Source organism: Pinus tabuliformis, chromosome 8, assembly GCF_031772625.1.
Source record: "Pinus tabuliformis cultivar Carrire ecotype Pingquan chromosome 8, CPIR1, whole genome shotgun sequence".
NCBI lineage: Eukaryota > Viridiplantae > Streptophyta > Pinopsida > Pinales > Pinaceae > Pinus > Pinus tabuliformis.
In genome coordinates, this window is record NC_142294.1 from 76,379,241 (window position 1) to 76,391,731 (window position 12,491).

Consider the following 12,491-nt stretch of genomic DNA (forward strand, 5'->3'; position numbering starts at 1 on the left):
TTTGCATTTGTTATGGCAAATGCAGTTCGAATGCTACTTGTAATTTTATGAAACAAACAATAAAGAATGATAAACAAACAAACTAATTATATCCCCAGCGGAGTCGCCATTTTGTTATAGGGAAAAGTGTCTATATAGAACTGCTCTATCTCACTAAGGTGTGATAGCTGCCTTAGAAACAAACAGAGAAAAGCTACTTTTGTTTTTCCTTTATGAATTATAGATAGAGAAGAATAGAAAGACCAACCTCTGTCTTGCGCTAATCCTTCGATTTGATCCCTCTCTTCTTTGATAGTCCTCAACTACCTACTCCCTTGCACGCCCAGCTTCAAAAAGTACCTGTAAGATCACAGAAGCACAGCACTATACAAAGACATGGATCTATAATCATAAACAATCTAGGATCAGATGTAAATTGACCATACAAATGTAACAAGCATCACTGATACAAAAGCATGGAGGAAAACTCAAATAGCTTTTATTGATAAACAAGAAAAGATCCAGGAGGAGTTACAACCAGTTGTTCCAACCCAGCATCAACCTCCCAGTAAAGAAGCCCCTCTTCACCTCAAACAAAGCATAGATCACCCAACAATCTGATGTTTGTCTCAAAAAACCAACAGCAATTCCTTACAATATGCAAAATTCTAGCCTCCTGGATCTCTGGGATGAGGGATCCATATATAGATATCTGTAAGGGGGATGAGTCAGCTTGTGATTTGATTAGTGTCTTCTCTCTAATAGTTCTTGCTTCCACTTGGAGACTAAGGGCCTCTTACTCATCCTTGGTCGAATTCAGTGAGGCAAGTGTCACAGGAGAAGATTCTGGAAGCTTCCATTGCCTTTCCACCTCGCGGAATGACATTGCCATTTGTCATTTCTTGCCCATCGCACCCCACAAAAGGGACTTTTGAAATGCAACGCACCCTCACAGTGTATCTAGGTGAGATGCAACGCACTTAGCCAGTGGAGCAGCTGTAATGATCCTATTTTGACCAATTCTGAGTAGTTTCTCATGGAGAACTTCTGGGAGAAGCTGTAATCTGTTGACCTTGTTCCTTTAGGGGTTAGAAAAACACTTTTAGGGACTTAAGAGCCCTTGGTTTATGGACATTTCATGCTTGGATTTGTAGGGCACAAAAATGTCTATAACAGGGCCCTCCACCCTTACTTTGCACACTTGAAGAAATATCAGCTACAACAACTTCAGTAAATCAACCAAGCATGAACAATAAATTGAAATGAAACAGGTTCTTCAAATTAGCTTCAAACTCCCAAGTGTCTCAGCATAAAACTACACAAAAGTTACATATAAATTACATTTATAAGCCATCAAAGTCTTGGCTTTAAATAGAGGTTTTGTGAAACAAACTGATCTATATTATCTCTAACACTCATATCTACTCATATCAACCTATCTAGGTCAAACTCATCTAATTCATCCCAAGAAATATGGTCAGTCCCATAAAATCTCAAAACTGCCCTATTTCCTAGGGATTTTTTGGTGACTTGTCATGTTTGACTAGCCTTGACCGGGCCTAATAAAGCTTGTTTTGACCGAACCAAGTGGAGTTAGCTCAGTCCTAGTTCCCAAGCTTTCCGTTCATGCATCCAACTCGAGCCCAAGTGTCCTACAAATATGTCATCCACATAGCTATTACGGGAATTTCTGATTCAATCCAAAATTACACTTGAAACTCAATTTTCATAAAAACTTCTAGAAATTGCAAAATTAAAATTAAACACCTGAATATGCATAAAATACATCAAAATGAGATGGATGTGATGGAAAGTGGATGGAAAATATAAGGATTAAGTAATTTTTCTTAAGCAAAAATAGACCAAAACTGAGGGCCAACACATAGCTCTCTCGGGTTTGTTATGACACCTAGTGTCTTTGGATAATGGTGTTGTTAATAGACAATGCCCTTTTTGTATCCCAAAAACCCACTTTAGAACTATATGTTATAATTTTAGCCCTGATGGCTAACTAACCGGGTGGAAGATTTAATGTTCCGCATATGAACAAGTGAAATCCACTGACGGTTAGCCGGATTGTGCTCCGGCGGTTTGGCTCTCACCTGGAGGATAACTGTGTTCTGATCACATGCCGGTGGCTATTCCTGCGGTTGCGATGCCGACATCTGGCCGATAATGCCTACAGTCTCTGCGCTCACATAATCCGGTTCCGCTAACATTTACAGTCTTTTTGTTAACAAGTTATAACTTAACTCCGACACGGTCTCGAAGTCGTAACATTCCATAACCTGTATAACCCCGACAACTGTTCACATGATAACTATTGCTGTGGTTCCCGACGCAGTGATTGTCATGGTCTATAACCCGCGGCTTACCATAACCCTGCGCTAGTCACATCCCTTAGATTCCTGACGCGGTGACTGTCATGGTCTAGGCCTGTAATGTTTTAATTGTAATGTTTACAATGTTTGATACAATAGGCCGAGATGGTTTAGCACCATAGTTGATGTATTAATACATTGTCTTAAAGTATTTAAACTTAGAACATGGGGTCCGATAGGTTTAGCATGACCCCTTTCAACCTATGATAGATTTTATACCCCTTTTACATGGTTTCTCACCTTAGCCTAGGTAGATTTGCATTTGACACCTAGGGCTAGTTCTTAGGTTTTTGATTTAGAACTAGGAACTTAAATCTAGTTTTAGTCCTTTACCTTAGGATTTCTTATCCTTTAAGGTTTACAAAGTGGACTGGACATTTGACATTCTTAACACATTTAAGTCATTACAATCATAACTTGTTGTGTTTTTTATGTCGCAGGTTGATATGATGATGTCTTGTTCTGACGTGATGCTAATGTTGATATTGATATCGAACTGATGTCAACACTGATGTCGAACTGATGTCGAACTGATGTTAACACTGATGTCGAACTGATGTCAACACTGATGTCTAACTGATGTCAACACTAATGTCGAATTGATGTCGATACTGATGTCAACATCTAAACTTAAGTCGATGACCATCTTGGTCGAAACACCTGTTTTATTACATTATCGATAATTACTTATTTTAAAATGACCATCTTGGACATTTGGTAATTTCGATGAAATTTTGAGAATCCAAAATTGGATCACAATCTTAGCCTAGGTTTAACATCACAACTATCGGGTGTACCTTCCATCCAATAGGATGATAGTGGTTCGTAGATATTTTTTCAATGAAGAGAAGGCCATGAGATGTTCCCTTGAGAGGGAGCTTCAGCTACATGCAGGTGAAGATATTTTAGCTCCAAAGGAGGAACCTCAGGATGATGTGGAGTAGCCACATGTAGAGGAGAAGAGATTGGAAGCACCCACTGATGCAAAGACTTCCAAAGATGGAAGGAAGTACACCATAGAGGCTAACAGATTAATGCATGATGCCAGAGAGAGTTTGGGAGCACCCACATCACAACGCAGACAAAGAAGGTCACCAGATTGTTAAACTGGCTACATGGCTTTGATGAGCGAGAGGGTAGAGGTTGAGCCATCCTCATTCGAGGAAACAACATAGCAACCAATATGGGTTGATGTCATGGTTGAGGAGTATGACTCCATTATCAAAAAAAATGTTTGGGAAGTGGTCCCAAGACCAGCAGACAAGTCAGTGGTGAGTTCCAAATGGCTTTACAAGGTAAATCAAGCAACATATGGGAGTATGGATAAATACAAGGCCATATTTGTGGCCAGAGGGTTCTCTCGGGTGGAGGGAGTTGATTACGATGAGACCTTTCCTCCAGTAGCAAGGTACTCATCAATCAAATATATTCTAGCAATTTTAGCATAGATGGGATGAAGGATACATCAGATGGATGTAAAGACAACATTCCTCAATGACATGATCGAGGAAGCAGTGTATATTGAGTAGTCGGAAGTATTTGAGACCTTCAACATAGAATCACATGTGTGCAAACTCAAGTGAGTGCAATATGGACTGAAACAAGCACCTTGTGCTTGGTACACTAGGATTGATAGCTATTTCACTGGGTTGGGCTTCACCAAAAGTGAAGAAGATATGAACCTTTACCATATTGTGGTTGAAGGTAAATTGTTGATTATAGTATTATATGTCGATGATTTGATTCTAACAGGTGATGAGAAGTTGATAAAATATTTCAAAGAGGATCTTGCAAGAGAATTCGAGATGAAGAACCTGGGGTTGAGTCATTACTTTCTTGGTATGGAAGTATGGCAAGGAGATGAGGAACTGTTTGTGTCTCAGGGAAAGTATTCCAATGAGATATTGAAGAAGTTCCACATAGAGATCATAAAACCCATGGAGACTCCTCTTGCAGGAAATTTGAGGAAGGAAGATGTTACTTCAGGTGAAGTAGTGGAGACTACTTTTTATAGACATCTTATGGGTTCACTTTTGTATTTGGCGAACACATGATCAAACATGTGTTTTGTATTTAACCAACTTAGTCAAGCCATGGTTAAACCAACCAAACTTTATTGGAAGGAAACTAAACATGTGTTGAGATACATTAGAGGCACCACTCAGTTTGGTCTTTGGTACAAAAGGAAAAAGGTAGTGAAGCTTCAAGGCTTCACAAAAGATGATTGAGTAGGGAGACCATCCAATAGGAAGAGCACATCAGGAGAAATCTTCAATATTGGGTCAACGACATTTTTTTGGTACAATAGGAAGCAGAGATCAGTTGCACTCAATTCAACAAAAGTAGAGTACATACGTACTAGTCAAGCATCTTGTGAGTATATCTGGGTGAGAAAGATCCTTGTTGGGTTATTTTGTCAGCAGATGGATCCTACAGTGATTTATTGTGACAATAAGATTTATATCAAACTCTTTGAGAATCCAATTTTTCATGATCGGTCCAAGCATATCGACATCTGGTATCACCATATACGAGATTGTGTGCAGAGGAGAATCATGTTGTTGGAGTACATTCCTACAGAGGAGTAAGATGCATATATTTTGACAAAGGCATTATCAAGATGAAAATTCGAGTTTCACAGAGGAAGGATGAGGGTAGCAGATGATCCCTTTCTTTTTGAGAGGGAGTGTTGAAAAATCCAACAAGAAATCCTAATTTATTTTTGTCCTTGAATTAAATTAGGAATTAAATTGTAATTCTAATTCTCATAACAATTTGTAATAGTTAACTAAGTTAATTTGATTTAGTTGGCTTAGTTAATTTGAGTTGGGAGTGTATCTAGAGTCATGTAGAGTCGTTCCTAAATTTTAGGGGCCCAGGTTGAGTTCTTTTGAGTTGTAATTATTTAATTCAGTTTAATTGAGTTAAATTCATTTAAACTAGTTCCAACTGATGGAGGAATTAGTGGGAGGTTGAGTAGTGGGGTTTAACCACCACTACTCAATGAGTAAACTAAAGATTCACTCATAATTAACTAATGCATGTCAGATCAGAGAAAGACCTAGTTGAGATTGGAGTTCAGAGATAGTGTACTATCAGTTATAAAATAATCTAAATTAAACTGATGGTGCATGCAATTAGAGGAAGGCCTATTAATGGATTGAACAATTATGGATGATGAATTTTCCAATTAAATACGAGCTCATTCCCTAGGAAACTATGCAAGTATATATGAGCTTGCCAAGTAGTAGATTTGGCTAAGTATTGGCTGGAGCTTGTTTGTGAAGCAGTGAGATAGATTGAGATAGTGCAGATGTTTCTCGGGCTTGAGAAAAGCATTGTAATCCTCTCAGATCTTTTGATTAACGTAATATACAAATAGCAAGAGGTTTTAGATGTGGCTTTCTCCATAAAATTATTGTGTTATATGTGAATGAATTCTTTCTATTTTCTGCTTCATGATTGCATCAACTGTTTATTATTTCTGCTGATGAGTAGAGTATATTCAAGTTAATTTTTTTAGCATATTACAATCTACAGTTTGAATCCACAAGGAATTTCTACAAAAACTTGAGGAAAGGTGTGTACCTCAAGGGATTTGATCCCTCTCGGCGCATGAAATATCCGGTGTTAGATGAATCTAGGCTAGTTTCAATCGTGCACAATCACATATAATTTGTTGAACATCTAATTATTCTGACCATTTTAAATATGATAAATATGTCTGAGATTAATCTGGTCATTTTAATTTTAAATTTTCTCAGTTACCTCAATTTGTTGAGATGATAGATATTGTTAATAACATTAATGATGAAAAATGATGAAATGGAATTTTTGAATGCAAAGTGACAATGTAATAGTGTTGAATACTAGAAAATGTGAATAATGAGAATGTAGCCAATTATAAATAGTCTTCATTGTGATCAATGCCCAACTATTTTCTTCCACTATTCTTATTGTCACCCCTGTTACTTTTTCCATCTTTTCATATTTATTATATGAAAAATGAAGTTGAAAACATAAACCATTTAAATATTTAACTCGACCTATTGTAGTAAAAACCATTCCTTGCCTCTCTTTCTCTCCAATATTAATAGGTTGAATTACTATAACATAAAAATCAATGCACATTGTCAATCATTTGTGCTTACATTGAAACAAATGCACATTGTTAATCTAATCGCTTTAAAATTAATGTACCATCATACATCTTATTACATCAAATCAAAAATCAACATCTACATTGAAATCGATGCTTCTAATGCAAGAAAACAAATAAGATTAGAAAACATCTACACTGAAATCAATGCATCTAGTGCAAGAAATCAAATAGGATTAGAAATCAACATTTATAATCAAATCAATGCATCTAGTGCAAGCAATCAAATACAACTAGAAATCCACATCTATATCAAAATCAGTGCATCTAGTGCAAGCAATCAAATAGGATTACAAAACAACATCTACATTGAAATCAATGCATTTAGTGAAAGCAATCAAATAAGATATTAGAAATCAACATCTACACTAAAATTAATGCATCTATTGCAAGAAATCATCTTCCCTCTCTCGCCCCTCCATCTATATCTATATCTCCCTTCATGTCTCCTTCTTTATCTCATTATCTCACCTCCCCAAACATACACATTGTCTCTCTCTCCATATCTATCTATCCCTCCCTCTCTATATCTCTCACTTCTTCCCTCTCTTCACCTTCCATCTATATCTCTATATCCCTTTGTCTCTCCTTTATCTCTCTATATCACCCACAAAACATACACACTCTTTCTCCATATCTATTTATCTCTTTGTCCCTCTTCCTCCCCCTCTCTCTATCTTCCCCTTCTCTCCCTCTCTTCCCCCTTATATCTCTCGTCCCTCCTACTCTCCTCTCTCCCTCTCACTCCATGTCCCTTATCACTTCCTCTCTTTATCCACCTTTCTCTCTCTATATCTTTATTATTACCTCCGTCTACCCACCCCCGCCCCTCCAACTCTCTGTCTCTTTCTTTCTCTCCAACTCTATCTCTATATCCCTCCCTCTCTCCTCCTCTCTCTTTCTCTCCCCCGCTTCTCTTCATCTCTTCTTCTTTTCTCTCTCCATCTCGCCCCAAACACACACTCTCTCTCCATCTCTCCCAAGTGTTACTCCTCTTTCTCTCCACTTTTCTCTCATTATGTCTTTCTTCTCCCCTCCCTCTCTCCCCTTAGAACTCCATCTCTTTGTCCCTCACTCTCTTCTCCTCTTTGGTCCTCCCTCTCTCTCCTCCTCTCCCCTCTCTTTCAGTTTATCTACATCTCTCCCTTGCCATTCCCTCTATCTCTCCACCTTTATCACTCTATGCCTTTGTTCTCTCCTCCCATATATATGTAGAGTTAATATATATCGTGATATATATATATATATATATATATATATATATATATCTATATATATATCTATATCTATATCTATATCTATATATATATATATATATATATATATCTATATATATATATATATATATATATATAATAAATATAATATAACAAATTTAATATTATATTAAAGTTAGTATTATATTAATCGAAAGTTACTAGATTTAATAATATTAATACCATAATATATTAAGATTAATATTAGATTTAATAATATTATTATTTTTCTAATATTAGAATTATACTTAATGATATTTTTTTTTAACTTCACATGATAACAAAATTATAATAAAACTACATCAAATTAATATTTTCAAATATTACAACTTTGATATGGAAATATTTATGCCTTTAAAGATCTTAATATATCCATAGGATATGGTTTTTTTTAAAGATTCATTTTACAAATATTTAATTAAAAGAAACATTAAAAGACTTTGGAGTAAGATTTTCCATTCTTTGTGTTGAATTAACTTTTTCCCCTTTTATTTAAAATATGATAATCGAGTAAATATATTTATGTAGTAAAAAATTTTGTTGAAGATAAATTTATAATCCATTTGTATTTAAAGAGCAATTGTATATATACTTACTCTCAAGAAATAACTAAAATTTTTAAAATACGTATATATACTCTTAAAAAAAATCAGTTATTTCTATTTTTCTTAATAAAATTATTTTTCAAAATTAAAAGTAAATTAGTCATTACAAAGAATCTATTACTCCCTTGCTTTTATATTAACATCTATTATTCATGCAATTATCATCCATGAATGAAAACAACTGGAACTTATAATGAATTTATGATAATAGAAGTTCTTATAATAATAAGTGTGAAGTACATATAATCACATCAAAACACTTATGAGTAAAAGCTTGTTCTTATTATAATGAGTGTATGATGTTATTTACTTCCAATTATACTTGTAATTCAGTTCATTGTTCTAACAAAAAAATTTACCCAAATATACCTTGTTCTAACAAAAAAATTTACACAAATATACCTTTTGTGTATCACATTTGATTTAACTAAAATATAATAGTTGACAATTGTTTATTAATTGATATGATCAGCCATTTATTGTAGTGGACAACTATATCTTGAACACTAAGGGAAGGTCAATCCAACATGATAAATGTTAATTGTGATCTATTAATTATGAAGGTGACAAGTATTAGTTAATGTACACGAACAACTCTAATATGAACATACAAATGTCAAATATTAAACGTATGACTAATCATTTGTTAACATTGTGACAAGATATGAGCCTTACACAAATGTCAAGTACTAGTTATAGGTTCTGGTATTCGTTACCGTTAGTAAAGGAGCCGGAAGTCAACAATATGAACGGTTAGATTTTCCAGATGAACTCACGTAGCGAACGTGTTTGTAGCAGAGGAGTTAAAAATTATTACTCGATAACACTGCAAGTGTCTGTCCAGCAAGTTTAACGATTAGAGTTTTAGATTCCACTCACATCTGGATAGGGTGTAAGGGAAGAGGTGTAAACTGAATTGAACGGATCTAAACAGGCAAGATTGAAGTGGAAATTGTATGAAAATTATATAATTATAATTGTTGAATTCCCTTGATGAAGTCATTGAATTTCGATTATTGCATTATTGCAATTCATTTCATTCGCGGCTAACTTTAGGAATCAATTATATGTTGACCAAAGTGTTTATTTTTCCTTTGAACTATCTTACTAAATTGTGAACAAAAGGACCAGTAAGTTCATGTTCTATTTGTTAATTTGTTGGGACTGTAATATTTACCTGGAATAAATATTAATATTGAGATCGGTGTCATTGTTTAGTTGTAGGTTTGTTTTAACATTTCCGGTACTGCTTCAATGCAAATATATTTAAGATCTATGGAATCTAATTGATTCTCAACTCAATAATGTTGTTTATTGTTTTGGAGAAAGGTTGTAATATTGTGGATCTTGAACTCGAACTATGCCTTAAAGGTTGTCTCTAACTATTTATTCTCACTATTCACGAATTAGGGGTTAAGATCTAGTTTAAATGTGCAATTTTTTCATTCATATGGTTAACAAAAATTTAGCGAGTTCGTTGGAAGTTAATCTAAATTCAAATGCTAGATAATTGTGTTCTAAGTGGAGAGCACGAATGGAAGTTAATCTAAATTCAAATGCTAGATAATTGTGTTCTAAGTGGAGAGCACGAATGCAACGAATGAGAGCCAACACATATCCAACAATTGAGAAAGAACATAATATCAACGAACTCAATTTGTTGTGCTATTCGATTTTTAATTCTTTATTTATATAGTTATTTAAATTTTTGTTTAAGTCGACATAGTTATATGGTTATATTTTTTTTTATTTTATTTTAGCTGACAATAGCAAAAATTTAACTTTGAGCACGAACATACTTACACATGGTCATACTAGGTTGTAGAATGCGCCTCTTAACACAACAAGCTCTTTTTCCAAAAGAAAAAAAATGTTTATATTCATGAGGATGAATATACTTGTTGCACTCCATGAAGGGACTATATAGGAGCCTAACCCATATTGTAAACAAAAAAATTGATTCATGCTATATCAAAATAGAGATCACCTATAACAGTCCTTTCAAGACTTACAACTATACATGCAATACTTGTAGATTACAAGCAACTGTCGAGCTATTACAATGACCATATTATGATAAAACTAGATATAAATGAAGAGAACTGTGAGGAGAGGAAGGGGGGTTAGAAAAATAACTCCATGGGGTTTTGAACAACACCTCCACAACTTCAAAAATGTTGAAAGTCTCAGTATGGAAAAAAAGTGCTTCTTTAGAGAGCTTGTCTACCTTGGTGTTGAGGTCTCTTAGATATGTTGAAATGAAAACCATTCAAAAGTGGACATTGTCTCTTTTAAATTTGTGTCAAGAGAGGCTATAGAGACAAATTTTCAACTAACAATTTTATGTTATCCCAATTAATGACCAATTTAGAACCTCCCAGAACCTATAGCATTTTCACACATATTTCAACCTTTCCACAAAAGGAAGGGTCTTGCAATGAATCATAAAGGGAATTTTGAGGTACAAAATGGGCCTAAAAAAATAATGTACTAACAAAATTAACTTTAAGGGAACCAATAGGATTCAAGATGATAATATCATCTTTAGGGATAAATATATTGGAGGGAAAAGAAGGAAACTAATTTTTTATTGTATTTTTGGCTCATCTCTTTATAGGTTTACTCAAATGTCAAGTGTAGGCACTTGTTGGGTGCATCATTAAATTCCACATCCAATGAATACCCACTATGCAAACCTCTAAATAGACGCACATTAAAAAATAATAATAATAATAAAATAAAAAAATGTTGAATGAAATTTTTTTTTCATGTATTTTCAATTTATTTATTTATTTTTATGTATTTTCAACATTTTTTTTTATTATGTATTTTCAATTTGTGGATCTATCTACTAAGAAGTATTTAGAGTGGGTAATCATTAGATGTGGAATTTAATTCTACATCCAACTGGTGTCTACACTTGATATTTGAGTAAAGCTATAAGGAGATAAGCCAAAAATATAATTAGAAAAGTAGTTTCATTTCTTTTTCTTAACATTCAGAACCCTTAAATTATATTTTAACTATTATTTTATTATTTTCCTTAGGATGCCCATTTTAGACCTCAAAATTCCCCTAATATCAGCATGATTGTTTGATCATGTACCTTGGGCATAACGAATATGAAGAGAGCGATTTTGATTCAAATGAAGGACATGGTCAATGATTGACAATCAACAAGTCTAGAATCAATAGGAATTTTATTCAACAGAGATAAAAACCTTTGATTGAAATCTTTAATTGATCCATTTGGATTCATCTTGATATGTGAATTTTCGATTACCAGAGATGTTGGGGATTTGTCTTCACCAATTTTTTTAAGAAATTTAGTTTGAAAAATATACTCGTTGTTAGAACCATCTAGTAAAGAAAAATACCAAGTAGATGTTTTGTCCCTCAAAAGTGTAAGAGAAAATCTTACAAACAATATCCTCATGTTGAAATCCCCAAAATTTTAAAGAAAGCAAGAATTTCTTTATGTGTTCTTCTAGGGATATTGGACCTTCAAAATTATACTTAGGTAGAAATATTTCATGATGTTTAGGAAGATCATGCTACTCTCATTGAACATTAATGACACCGGCAAATAACCAAGTTTATTTTTCCATGGTGATGATAGGAGATTGAGGAGGTGGTATTGGTAAAATTATAGGTTGAATGATTTGAGTGGAAGAAGATGTAGGTGTTTGAACTTAAGTAGTTTGAACAATAGTACTTATTGGTAGCAGTGGTTGGGTAGAAACTACCTTAGAATCCCAACCAATATCTTCAAAAGAAAATAGAGGATTTGTAACTGATGAAAATTTTGATTATGGTTCTAGATTTGCTTGTTATGAAGAAGCAAAATGAGTTAGTGTTTCCTTTTTAGTCCTCCTTTTTTAAGATAAAGTAAATAGAATTGGGGATAAACCAAAACGTTTAATTTGAGATTATATGGAAGCACTAGAAAGTTGTAATTGAGGGTCAATGGGTGTAGAAATAGCCTCAAAAGAGGATGCTTTTAATGTGATTGGATATTCTACAGTCAAAGACGATTCAGAGACGTGTTATTGTGGAATATGTAGTTTGTGGTTAACCTTGGTGAACAAACATGGGAGGCATAAGGTAATAA